The 14,081-nt window shown below is 36.0% G+C and overlaps 1 protein-coding gene across 6 annotated transcripts in view; it reads right to left on the bottom strand.

Annotated features, from left to right (window-relative positions):
• The window catches only part of Reph (Regulator of eph expression), a 312,486-nt gene that overhangs the window by 134,351 nt on the left and 164,054 nt on the right, over nt 1–14,081 (bottom strand). The window lies entirely within an intron of this gene.

The following is a 14,081-nucleotide window of genomic DNA, read 5'->3' on the forward strand; positions in this document are numbered from 1 at the left end:
ACTGGGTCCTATACCTATAACTAAAAACACGCGGGGTTAGATATATTTTTTTAAAGGATATTTACCGAGGTTATAATAGGTAAGGAACAAAAGAACTATCAGCCTAACGGATGTACAAACATTAAAAAAAAAAATAGAAAGAGAAAGAGAAAGAGAGAGAAAAAGCGTGTCCCCGATTATATTTCGATTCGCCTTGATCGAACTTGTTTATTTTGGTTATACGAGCGCGTGATCGGAATAACAGATAAAGTTATTCGATCACTCCCAGATTTTACTTAACAAAAAGGCTCCATGTATATATATTTTAAACGTCAGTGGAGTTTAATGTATTTAGGTATTACTTGGTGGTAAAAATTTATAGTTAAAATTGGTAACGTGCATGTAGCGGGCCAAAAGCGTGAAATAATTGCTTAGCGATATTACAGAACTTCTAGCCGTTAAAAGTTTAATTTAAGCAAACTACAAGCAGAGGCCCTTGCTTGATTCATCAGAAATCCGTTATTTGAAGTATGCAGCTGAGTTGTAATATAATTTTTAATAAATGGGCTATAAATATAGTCGTGGACTGTTTTCACACCCAAAAATTGGGATAATTCTAGCAATAATTACCATAGGGAAACGTAAGAATGTAGTACTTATAATTTCACCAAAGGCTGAACTAACGAAAAGTGATCACGAGTAGATATGTCGATAAACGTGTCATGACTTCAATCTAGGGGCTTCAGTTACGTACATAATGTTGAGGATCTTGTAAGTTTTTCGGGGGATTTCTTTCGGGTTCGTAACAGCGGTGAGAATTATCCATCATTCCTTGGGCGAAGGGGAAATCTCGTCAGTCACGGTGTTGGGGGCCAAAGGATCACGCGGTATAACGCATTCACGCGAGACTTCGTGAGAGAGCCTCTCCCAAATAAAAACTACCCTATAGCCCTTAAATACATGAGGACCACTAGAATATGACGTACCCTACACCCCTAGTCTAGCCCTTGGTCTACGCGATACACCATGCAGAGAAGATGGAGAAACGCGTACTTCAAATGGGAGAAACTGGCTCACTCAGATGCGCGAAGAAAGAAATTCTTTGATAAGACCGATAGAGTAATACACCTCTTGAGAGAGGCACGTGAAAAAATAAATTCGGTTTTACAAATATGAAATGCGTTATGATATGATATCTATGGCATATCGATAAAGGGAATTCATTCGATTTGATGGCACGGCACCCTTCAAGAATCGCACTTCAGGATATACTCTAAAACTGGCGGAGTTTGTGGTGACCTTACTGAAAAAATCGTATTTCACATAGAAAATCCCATACATTGGTTGGTGAGATCGAACCATGGGGGTAAAGGTTGATAATTCTACATGCTCAGTTGTTCAAGTGTACTCGTGAAAATTGATAGATTTGATGCGCGGATGAATACACAATACGAAACCTATAATAGGGATGGTAGAAATTTTTTTCAAGTGCATGCGTGCGGTTAAACGTCAGTAACTTTTAAGTATTTATCTTGCAAATTTCCAATGTACGCGTATATTTTAGTACCAAAATTGCTTAAATTATACATAGCAAGGAAGCAAGCAGAGCCTCAATCGATAAGTGTCATATTACTTGGTCATTCTGAAGACTTCTCGACAAGGTTGGCAGCTATCAAAGCGGAATTTTTAGCTCTTTCACAGGCAAACCGGAAGAGAACGGGGAGCGAGAGGGGGGAGGGGAGAAAGGTTGAAAATTAAACATCTAAGGTGAAAGTTTTACGTAAATTGAAAGGGTAAGGTTAAACCTGCCAAAAATTTAAAATTCAGTGATGGTCGGACGATGTATAAAATTTTAAATAAGTTAAATCTGGAGGAAACCATTCGGGTAAACATTGGCAAAGAATAAGCCTGGCCTTTCAAAGTCAGTTCAGACTAAGTTCAACGTTAGTGGAGCTCATTTAGGCTTAAGGCACCATCCAAAACTAACACTGATTCGGAGAATACTTGGATGGAGGCAATATTAGTGGTTCGTGTTCGGTATTCCTAAACTATAAACTTCGCCCACGCTGCCAACCTTGTCAACTTAATGGACCAGTTTTACGCATTCCTATCAAAACCCTTGAAAGGTATACCGGATCAACCTTAAGGTAAAAGGCAAAGACCGAGTTCTTCCCAGTGTTGGATCGAAATGGTCTAGAAGAGCTACGGGATATTTGGCCTTTCGTAGATGATGTAGTCGACTACTAATAGGAAACAACATTATAGTCGCCAGACTTTGAGAGGAATAGTATAGGTGGAAAGGGGGTGGGGAAATGTTGGGCCTTTGTTACCGAAGACACTAATTCATCCCGTCGTTGGATCATTCCTGAACAAATATGATAACGAACGTTTCCGCCCTCTTTCCGGTTTATAGTCCGAACCGATACGCGTCCGAGAGACGGCCGGGAAACAAACAACAGGCCTCCTCGCCATAGCCACCATAGCTTCTGTCCGCGGTTAAAGGAGGACCCCTTCTCCATCCGATCCCCCCCCCCTTTGCCCAATGACTCTTATCTAACGAAATTTGCCATATAATAAGGCCCTACTCTTATAAGTTCGAGGGCGCGTGAGGAACGACAACTTTCCATGGTCATCAAATGGACCCCATTACGGATCTCGACTCCATTTACTAATGTACTGACATATCCTGCCAAGCGAAAATATACCCCTCGCGTGGTTTGCATGTAGAAATTCTATTTAGAAAACTACTGTCGATTAGAACTCGGGACTATAACGAGCTTGGACGTCGATAGAGTTCCACTTTTCAGTATGAGAAATATGTATACACCTTGGAAATTAAGAGTCCAAATGAACCATGCACTTCACTTTTCTCTACTTTCTGAACTTCTGTTTGAACTTTTTAAAACATTAAATACGTAATTCGTTAAAAGCGGTTAAGAAACTTGCCAAAAAGAATCAACTTAAGTTCGCTAAGCTAATTTAAGAAGTTATCTCACCACCGTTTTTAGCCGCAACTTTTAAATTCCAAGGAAACGCTATCGAAGAAAATAGGCTTAACGATGGGAAAACTTCAAATGGTATTTCTTTTTAGTTATCCTGTCCGGGAGAAAAATGTTTTGGGGTCGAATTTTAGTAGGCTCATCACGAATGTAACCGATAATATTAATGTTAGTCGAGAAGCCCCAACAGCAACAGCGGAACGCATTTATCACGCGAGAAATCACAACACAGGAGTCGAGAGTGCCAAGCCAGGGGGTGCACTGTTCCCCTAAAGTCGCTTCATCGGATATATGCCCCTTTTTGGAGAGCTATCTCTCCACCGCTCATTAAACGTGGAAACCGGAAAGAAAGCTCTTTTAAAGAAATAGATACTTTACGAGCCAGCAGCTTGACATTAGAGGTATAACGCGTATTTGACATTACGTTCGAGACTCCAATGTTAATGTCGATAACTCGAGATTTAAACAAAGAAAGTGAAAGAATTTCTAGTGGCTACGGATAATAGAATGTTGATTTGATGTAATTTTTACGTCCTGGTAAGAAAGATGGGATGGAGAGCCTGGTTTCCCCGTCCCAAGGTCAAACCAAGGAGGTTTCTAGAAGAAAGGAGAAACCGGCCCAGAAGTTGAGGAGGGTCTCTCTTCATGGCCCCTTCTTATTTCTCTCACTACATTCCTGCTTTTCAGAAAATGAGCCACGCAGCGGACACACTGATGGTAAAAAGTTTAACAAGATGGTACTAGTGACAAGTAAGTTCAATTCGCTTTACCAATCTTACTAATCAATCTGTTGAGCAAAGGTAACACGCTTTAAAGATAGGCCTTCGAATCTACCAACAAGGTAGCTAGCTAGGTTTGCGTCCAACGTTTTATGTCTTCCTGCAAAAAACATGGACTACACGTCACTCTGTTTTATACCATTTACTCACACTAGTTTTTGACGTAACTGAAACATATCGAAGCAAAATCCAAGTGTGGTTGGTGAGGCCCTTAAAACTCCAACAGAGCTAGCTAGATGCGCTTCACAGTATATAACAGAATCGAGGAAGACGCCCGATTGAAAAAAAAAGCCGGTCAAGAGAACGATCTTAAAGAAACTCGTTTGAACCCATAGCGGAGGTAAACACGACGAGCTTCTGATACAGGACCCCCAAAAAAACTTATAATAAAAGGGAAATAAAATTTATACCTTCGCTATACTACCAAACCAAGCTTCGTGGAATTAAATAAGGAGGTTTGAATGTTTCAATTGAATTTTTTGAAGGAATTCTTAAAGAAAATATTGAAACTCTTTCAATTAAACCTTCCACTAACTATATAAGATGCTTAAAATGAAAAATTGCTAAAAAAATCATAAAAAACTGACGCAAAAATGGGTTACGTGTTGGGTACTATAGAGAGAAAGAGAGCTAAAAGCAAAAGTGTAATTATTTATCGCGTTAACAATAACATCTTTTTACACGTCAAAATTGGCCAGAAGAAACTTTCTTACAATATATTTTTTTCTTCTCCTATCTACCTTTTCTTTGAAAATAAACTATATTTTTCTTAAACCTCAACTGAGTACCTCACACCTCAACCGGCGGCCTCTTCAAAATTTATTTCTTAAAAATTGTTCTTATTGTAAATTTAAAATTTTTCATACGTAAAATATCTTTTGTTTTCTGTATTTCTAAATAAAAAAAAAACTTTTATAATATAAAAGTTGATGAATATTTGAAAGCCCTAATTTTCATTAAAGAATTAAAACGAATTAATCATAATCAAAAATTAATATAATTACGTAAAACTTATTTAATTTAAATAAAAGTGGTATGAACCGGCCGGCCTCCCTAAATTATATTTAATAGAGAAAATTAATTAAAATTATTGCTCCGATATTAGCGATTATTAAAAAAAAATAATTAAATTAGGAAATTTGGGGTGTGTTGGTAAATTTCTTTTGAATTAAATATTACTTTAAAATTTACTTTAAAACTAAGAAGAAAAAACTTTTCAAGGTGAACAAAATTACGTAAAATTACCAAACCATGAGCCTAATTCGCATAATACAACAAATTACATGTATGAAAAATTAGGTAAGAATATCTCATACGGAGTTTACAGTAAGGCCAAACCCAAAACTTAGGAATAACTTTAAGATTACCTAAGGTCTTAGGTCTACACAACACTGTCAACTCGTCTTGAAATTTAAACTAAAATACACTGTAGGTATACGGAACTTTCTTTGAAATTAAAATTAGCGTGAAATGCAAAAAAAAAAAAAAAAAAATCCATTTGAAAAAATTTTCCCCTATACCGAGAAATGTGTACCGGTTAATTTGTTCTCGGGGAGTTTTTTTCTTTCTTATTTCATTAGTTACAGGCTATTGGATTTTGTTCTCGAGAACTTATTGAAGACACTACTTACAAGGGAGTCTCTGGCGAACGGAATTTTTCGCATTATGGAATGCTTATTATTTTCCTAGGGATCGTTTTGGCATTAATTAAAAGGTAAAGAAACGCGGTGGAACTTCTTTCGAGGGATGTGATGGTTTTTCTTTAGGCCTATTTTTTTTTTTTTTTTAATTTTCACGTATACCCTTCTCCAAGGACTTTCCCATTAGCACGGCGCGAGTGGGACGAACGAGACTTAGATATTCGATTTATTAGCAATGTAACTTCTAACAGAAGTATATAAATTGAAGTAATAAGGCCTAATAAGATATTTTATGTTATTTGAAATTTCTAAAATATTTATTTCTGAAATTAAAGATAAAATAGGCGTGGCATGCCGTTTTTACGTCATAAAAGCGTCGCCCTCTGGTGGTAACGATATAAAATATTTCGCAAATTATAACTAGATGAAGTAATAATAATTTACTTCTAAGTGTGGCATTCTATCACTACTAAATCACATCGATACCTCTATATTTCTTTTTTTTTTTTTTTGGAAACCCGAATTATACACTAAAAAGCGTACTTTTCAACTTCACTTCAAATGCAGGTGTTTTTATAAAAAAAGTTGCTTAATTTTAAAAAGGGTTTGGGATAAAATTGTTAATGTTAAATCGATGAAAATTACCGAGTACTATAGTACTCCGAAAATGGCAGCGCGCATAAATCAAAATATGAAAAATTTCCAAGAAATTTCAAATTTTATCATCTTCGCCCACTTATTTGCGGTTAATATTAAAAAATATCTTAGCTAAGACTACTTAATTTTTTTACATCGTCTGCTTCTTAAATAAAAGGCGCGGAAGGTTCAAAAATTCAAGTACAAAGGCTTAACTAATAAATTCACGTGATTAATAATTAAAGCGCTACTACATTAATTATGAATAAATTGAACATTATTTTTCACCTCGTTTCATTCCTGGACATGTAACGAAAAAATTTCTAACTAACGAAAAACTCTAATTACCCAATTAACTAATCTAACCGCGGTTCTTTTTACGCGTTCCATTAAAATATAAAAAGAAATGGTAGGGGCCCCCCGATGCATGCGTTAAATTGGAATACAAAATTAATGCTAGAACTTTCAAATGATTAATTGAGAACGGATGAAACCCTTGACAAGTTTCCCATGAACTCCCCAATCAGTGAAAAGAAAACTAAAGAGAAAATTAAAGGGGAAAGGGGGGAGATAAATCAGGGGGGGGGTAGCGAAACACAGATCCACCTGACACAAAAGTCACGCTTGAGAAATAGGAAACTAATAAGAAAGGTTTTTAAGAAGGCCTCGAATCCCTATGCACTTTCATACTACTTAGAAATGAGGAAAGATTTATAATAAAAATTATTACATTTTTTCTTTCTTCTATCCTCTCACTCTGGCACTCAAATTAATGAAACGTGAGATAAATTCATTACCGCCACAAAACACCGCAATACTATTCTACACTTCTGTTAAATATCACTACTAGAGAAACACTTATTTTCTTTTTAACATTAAGTAAGAATTGAAAACCTTCGAAAAATCTTACATCAAAATTACTTGGCGACCATGGTAGATAAAGCCCTGTACTTTCTCTCTTGAGTTTCAAATCGGCACAACGTGCGGCGTAAAAACAAAGGTTTAATTCGCTTTACCGTGACAATGAACGGTATAATCATACCAGGATCTATTACGAAATCATCTCCCTCTTTTTATATGTACCAGTTTTAACAGGTTTTTAATAATAGTGATGGCGGTAGTAGTAGTAATGAAAGTTGATTTCTGACGTCATATGTCTGACCAGTTTTTCTTTTTTCTTTCACCCAAAATGAGCGACAAATTAAAACAATTAGGCTTAGGTACACGATGGTAAAAGATTCGTACGTATTTTAAACTATGATTTAGTTTGATAATCAGGCGATTTAAAAATTGAATTGAGATAGTAAGGTACTTGGAATGGAAAATACCAAATGTATAATCTTACGTCAAGTATTTCGAAACATTACGTTAAAAATCCCCCGAGGGTATCTACGTACCCATTACGTAGGTTCGTAGTAAGACTGCCTTAAACGAAAAAATGTTTTGGACAAACGACTGCTCATTCTCCTCCTTACATCTTTAATGGAAACAACCTTGAATACGTCTTTCAAAGCTAAGTTATCATCTGAATGAGGAGGTTCTTTCAAAATATCAAAAAGCGCATCTCTTTTCGATTCTAATAACTATACGAAAAAGAAAACGTTCTTAAACAGACTCCGCCCAACCCTTTCGTTCCGTATATACTCTCCTATAGGTGTGTTAACGTTAAAAGAAAAACCCACCCCACCGTATATATAAGAGGAGTAAGGTTTTTAAGGGGGTTTTTTCCTTTTATTTCGTAAGTAAAGTTTTAGGGAGCTACGCAAAACGGGGAAGATTGCTCTCTGGGCACGATTTTGCACACGAAGAGCTCGTTACCAATACACCCACGGCGAGAATATCATTACGCCGCTTTTTTCTTAAAACCATATATACACTTCGCACTACGCAAAAAACGATGGAAAACCTAAGAGGGTACCACTACTATTTCGTACTTATATACGACTAACGTGAAATAAAGAGACTGTGAAACGAACACCATCGGAAAACAAGATCGAAAAGACAATGTTTTTGGGAAAAAAACAAGTTTTGGATGATACTAACGCTGAAATGGTAATAAACCTTTTTGATGGTTAAAGTGTTTTAACTCGACCTATAATCAACATAATTTTACAAGCTTTTCGCGTTAATAAGAGTCAGGAGAGGCGAACTCTGGAAGTTATAGAAAAGGTTGGGTCTCAATCCAAGATACCCCTAAATCATCATTCCCAAAAGCTAAAAAAACTAAACTAAACTAAAAAAACCTGTTCCTATTAGATGACGGCATGATAATAATTTCGATGGGCATTTTTTTTTTTTAAATTTCACACCATGATACAGTTCATTTCATGTACAGTTTTCGACGTTCATAAACGTACAGTAATATTGAATACGCAATTCATAGCGCGGAACTTCTTCGTGATACAATTATACAGTTTCTTCAACAACCCAATTCTATATTTTACAACAGTTTCTTTCAAGGGATGGAGACGGAAAATTCTAATTTATAGACGTTAAGACGCGTTTGCAGTATTTATATTCGCTTTCAAATAAAAAACAACATAACCCTTCCTCGGGGAACCAACCAGTAGCGATATAAAGATGTAGGCCTACATGAACCAAATGTAAATCAATTCAAAGTATGCAATATAAAAATTATGTAAAAAGCTAGACTGAAGAGAAGACGCGCATTCGTAGATAACTTCGTGTTTATCTACTTCTGATATAAGTTTTCCATGAGAGACACAGAGAGAGAGAGAGAATTTATGAGTATTACAACGGTGCAGGGGTTAACGCTATTTCTAAGGAAACCAAAGTACTTTGAAGCTGGGAAAACGAAGAGGATTATTTTACATGCAAATTTTCTTCTCTGACACGGTATAAAATGATAAAAAGTATTAAAAACCGGGCTTCTGTATTAAATTTTTAGGGGTCATCCGTAAAATACTCCAATTAAAACTTGAAAACGATGCCTAAATGTCATTTTCGACAGTATTAATGGGTCATGTTTGAATGAATAAAGATTAATTCATTAAAACAAATTACTGATTAAGAAGTTAAGAGAGAAATTTCACTTTTCCTAAAACAGAGATGGTTAGAACTAAACCACGTTCGAATTAAGTAGGTTATAGCAATAGGCGAGACTAATTTCGTGGCATTTTTGACGATGAAGAATGAGACGCTGAACCATTCATTAACTTGAATAAATGGTGCGCAAACTATACAGTATGGTGGTATAAATGTCATTGCGAAAGAAACCCCCTGATCCGCGGCAATCGTATTATATTACGAAATGAATTATACCACCATTTTCTAAGAGTACAACTTAATAATATTTTATAACTATATAGGAGCGTTGAACGAACTAAAGGGGGTAAGGACTGAAAGGGGGGGGGATATCAAGGAAACCAATTAAATTTGCAATCTCTTAATTTTTAAATATTACTAAATTGAAATAAATAAAATTTATTACACCGCGAGAGAGGTTTTTGACTTCTGTTCATTTTAGATAAGCTGATAAAGAATTGCATATAGATTCAGAATTACATATCTAAATGAGTTTGTTACAAGTTAACTCTTTATAATTTTATACGACGCTATTTTATCAGAAAATGTTTTTAAAATAAATAATAATAAAATTTAAGTTTTCCTTTAGCTAAAGGTCCTCGAATTTATTTTTTTTCTTTATACCAATTAAAACCCAATCCTTGTTAAAAACTTTAATTAACGATAGCGGTTAATTAGTGTAGGGAATATAGGCGTTTATTTCTGTATGATAAGCGCAAAGAAAAGTTCAATTAAAACGCCGGTTTAGGCGGTATACCGATAATAAAGAGAAAATACGATTAAGTTTAATTACAGGTTTTAAGTATCGTTAATTCGAATTATGTTCATAATAGCTGAGCCAGTAGTGGCAGTTGTTAATACAGAGGGCCTTTAAATAGACTGACTTCTTCGTCGAATTTGATTAAGGCAAACTATTATAAAATAAAAGAGAGTGTGCTTAAGAAAAACTCGACGAGGTCATTAATCTTTTAATTGCTTAGAGTGATAAAAATGGCGTCTGAATCGTTTGTTTTCAATCCGTTTGGTGCGGTGGGTGGATGGGGAAATCGTTTCGGAAGTACATTACCGGAAGTAAAAATTATTAATGGCGTATTTGAGAAATAAGGAAATAGAGAAAATTCAAAATAAAGTGGAATGGAGGGCTAAGGCTACCAAGGAAAGATTGTATGGAATGGGAATAAGGTTTTGGGGTGAGAATAACATTTTTAAGCAAGATTGATTAAGTATGGAGTGCATGGAAAATATAGAGGCCTGAATTAAAGCTTTTACTTTAGGTTATGATCTTCGGATTACATACGGTAATAAGACCCTCTCAAAACTCGTGACTCATAATTCTAATTAACCCTTTTGATCCTTAAGCTGTATACAACACTGGCCAAGTTCGCGCGGTGAGGCCACAATAGTTCCTTTTTTTTTAGCGCAAAACACGTTTCAGCGCTAAGGCGCATTGGCATGAGTCCAAAACGCTAAAAAGATATATCCTAGCTTTAAAATTTACAGCTTCTTGGCGAGCTCGAGGGCCTCCTTCTTCTTTCGCTAGCTATAGCGTGATCCTTAAGTCTTAGTAAGTACGAAATATAAAGAAGAAGAAAGAAGAAAAAAGGTTTGACCTCGAGGAGCGGACGAAATTTGATTACCGAATTTTTACTCGGTTATATATATTTCTTTTTATAGGGATCTCCCACTACTACTAAAAATTGTGTCTATAGAAGGAAAAAGAGAAGGATAGTTTTACAACAGTGCCAAAAAACCCATTTCTTCAAGCTAAGGGGGGGGGGGGGTCATGAAAATGAATGCGAGCTATGGATGCTGGTTACAAGCCTTAATTTCCCCGAAGTAATTAATTTAGGAACACGTATCATGTAAAGCAGTCATTTTTGGCAACAGAGCATGCGCGGTGAGCTTAAGGAATACATTACTTCCCCACCACCTTTATACGTCCCCCCACGTGACTATAGCTTTTGAAATTAAATTTAAAATGACCACGTGATTAAATAGAATCTCATTTCAAGCTCGTGCGAAATTAAATTTCTAATTAAAACGCGAGCTCCTTAAGATAATGTGCATCCGGTTTAATATTCAAATTAATAAACACTAATGACAGATGATCTATCAAGACTTCTAAGAAAATAAAACTCTCAAAGATTCAATCGCAAAAATTCGCCCCTTTCAGCTGATGTAGATATAAAATAGAGAGAGTAATTTGATATTTAATTCAATTTATTTTTAAAATGTAACACGTGTCGTAGGATGAATAAATTGATAATAAGGTTAAACTGACATTTAAACTTCTTATTCGGCCGCGAACGCCTACGGTTTTCCTATTTTTCTTTCTCTTAACGAAATTTCTCCGGTTACTTAAGTTAAGAAATAAGAAAAAAAATACAGTCTTTAGCGATTAAGGGACTAAGCTAGGGAAATTGCGTCACATAAATTCGACTTGCGCAATTTTTAAGAGGCTTTCAATTTCCTAATTTCTTTTTTTTTTAAATGCTAAGAACTTAATAAACGTCAGATGGGTGTTATAAAGCATTTTCCATATTTTGGCATCTGATAAGCAGATTTCGTCTAGCCTACACATAAGAATGGTTTTAATTCACCCATACGCGTTTTAATTTAATCTAACCTTCCGTTATCCTCAATTTGAATTCGTTATTTAAATTTTAGTTCAATATTCTAGCGAGAATGTAAGGGAATATTTTATATATGTTTAAGATGTGAGAGTGAACGTGGTAGTGGTATGGTTAGGATTGCATACTACCCATGGGATGAACTCGTTCCCTACAAAGGTTGTTTTATATGGTCCGGGTAACCGCCAAGCCTTCACTATTGGGACTTGCGTGAGAAATAAAGAATAGGTACGTTGTCTAGGGGATTGATTTTTAAATTTAGATATAAGAAGATGAGAAATAACTAGATAGTTTAGGTTGCCAAATTTAACAAAGATTTAATTAACACTAGAAATAATCATTACGAAATATAAACACCTTAATGGTGTTGACCATGGTCTAGGCTAAAAGACTTAATATATATACAAGAGGTCAGGTTCAATAGAACCGATAATAATAAAAACACAAAATATTCAATAAAGCATAATTAATAAAATAAACCCTATTAGCGGGTAGATACTCAAGTAGTTCGGGGAGTCCATTGCAGATATTTGCGGGCCGACGATTATCCAATTCTCGGACGTGGTAAATCCTTTGTTGCGCGATTTACTTCGCGCACAGGTTTTTCATATTCACGTATCGCGCCAGGTTGTTATTAACGCGGTACCGCGCACAGGTTTTTAATAATGATGGCGCGCTTATCTTATTAATTTCATTACCCGGGTTTTTAGATGGACTCGGAATTTCCTTTCTTATAGGCTAAGTTTATTAGGATTTGGTTTTGCACGCATAAACAAAGAGTAACGCGCGGGACTTTTCATTCCAATCGCGGATCGTCAGCGTCCGAGCCCCAAACTCATGATCGCCAAGGTTAGGGCGCGCAAAGGGGTCGAGGACCAAAAACGTTCGTCCTATTTCTTTCAAGTATCCGATCGGACTCTCTGTTTTTCAAAATTCGTCGGACCTCGCGTCCTCTCGAACACGTTGGTCTTATTGTGGGAAAACCACGTACGTCATTTTGGACGTTCCCGACTTACGAGTTCAATAACATTTTGCAGGTGTCCTTATGTTAACACTACTTACAACTATACAAAAATATTTAGTTTGGCAACCTTGTTTTCTTTCTAGTTATTTTTATAAGGAGGAAACTCTATTTACATGTGGGGAGAGGTTAGGAGTGAATAGGCAAAGGGGTCACTCTTACAAGTTCCAAAAGTTGACCTTAGCGGAACGAATGGACGGGATGGGGCAAACAACCTCTGCAGTAGTTGGAACGCTCCCATCTTGGGTAAATACAAAGGGGCTGATTGGTCAAGGTATCTCTGAATGCCCGCATTCGAGAGTCCCAAGACCGGACAATACCCTCAGTTTGTTTGAATAAGTATTTGTGTATTTGGTTACTTTTTAAGATTTTAAAATTAGAATTGGAAAGGTAAATTCGTTTTATAAATTTTGAGATAATTTTGACAAATTTTGAGATAATTTTGATAATAAGAATTTCCACCGTTACACTCTCCCCCACCTTAATTCTCATGTCCGCATGAGAACACATGTTAAAATATGTATGTACAGGGCAAAAAAAGTTAAAAATTGTGACGTAAACAAAAAAAATTATGGTGGCATGCCACTGAGAGTATCTCATATGTACAGGTATACCATGAATATAAAAAAAAAACAATTACATATAAAGAGGCCTAAAATGATCTGGAATTACAAGGATCACGTACCTAGGGTACGCAACCATCCAGGTTGTAAAAAAAAATTGTCTTTCTGGTTTTCTAAAACCTAGAAAGGGGTTGAGAGTCCGCTGGCTTCAAACCATTGGACACAAAAAAAAATATTCATGTGGGTTTTTCTAAGACCTTGAGGAGAGAGAGAGATATATATATATAAAATAAGGTTAATATAGATACTAATTATGAGAGGGTTGTGCAGTGTTGAACCCTGCCAGTACTTGGGGCCTTTGGCCTTAAAGTGTACCCACCAAAGGGTTTGGGGGGTTTTGAATTAAATATATGAATGTCAGGGGAACATGTCCCAACAGCTAAATCAGAATTCTGCAAAACAAAGTTAGTCCTGGAAACATAGGTCTTCAGTCTTTAATAATGTGAAAGTGCCTTTTAAAGGACGTCCTTTCGTGGACTCTAGCCTATATGTTAGGGATTTCTAAAATGTCTTGGAATTCAGTAGAAATAACAGTTTGACGTATCGAAATTATATAGAAAGATTCGGGTCCGAAGAAGCCGGAGTCGGTAGAGATGCTGGAGCAACAGAATGGCTGCCGAACACTTGGGCACCAACCGAGTGGGCGTTTCCTGAACTTTGGGGATTTTGATAATTTAAATTAGTAGGGGGGTAATTTGGGCACGCAGGGCTAAGGTGACCCTTTTGTAA

The sequence above is a fragment of the Phalangium opilio genome, unplaced genomic scaffold (genome assembly GCF_054372755.1).
Source record: "Phalangium opilio isolate 3A_F unplaced genomic scaffold, DU_Popi_V2 ptg000003l_1, whole genome shotgun sequence".
NCBI classification, from domain to species: Eukaryota; Metazoa; Arthropoda; class Arachnida; order Opiliones; family Phalangiidae; genus Phalangium; species Phalangium opilio.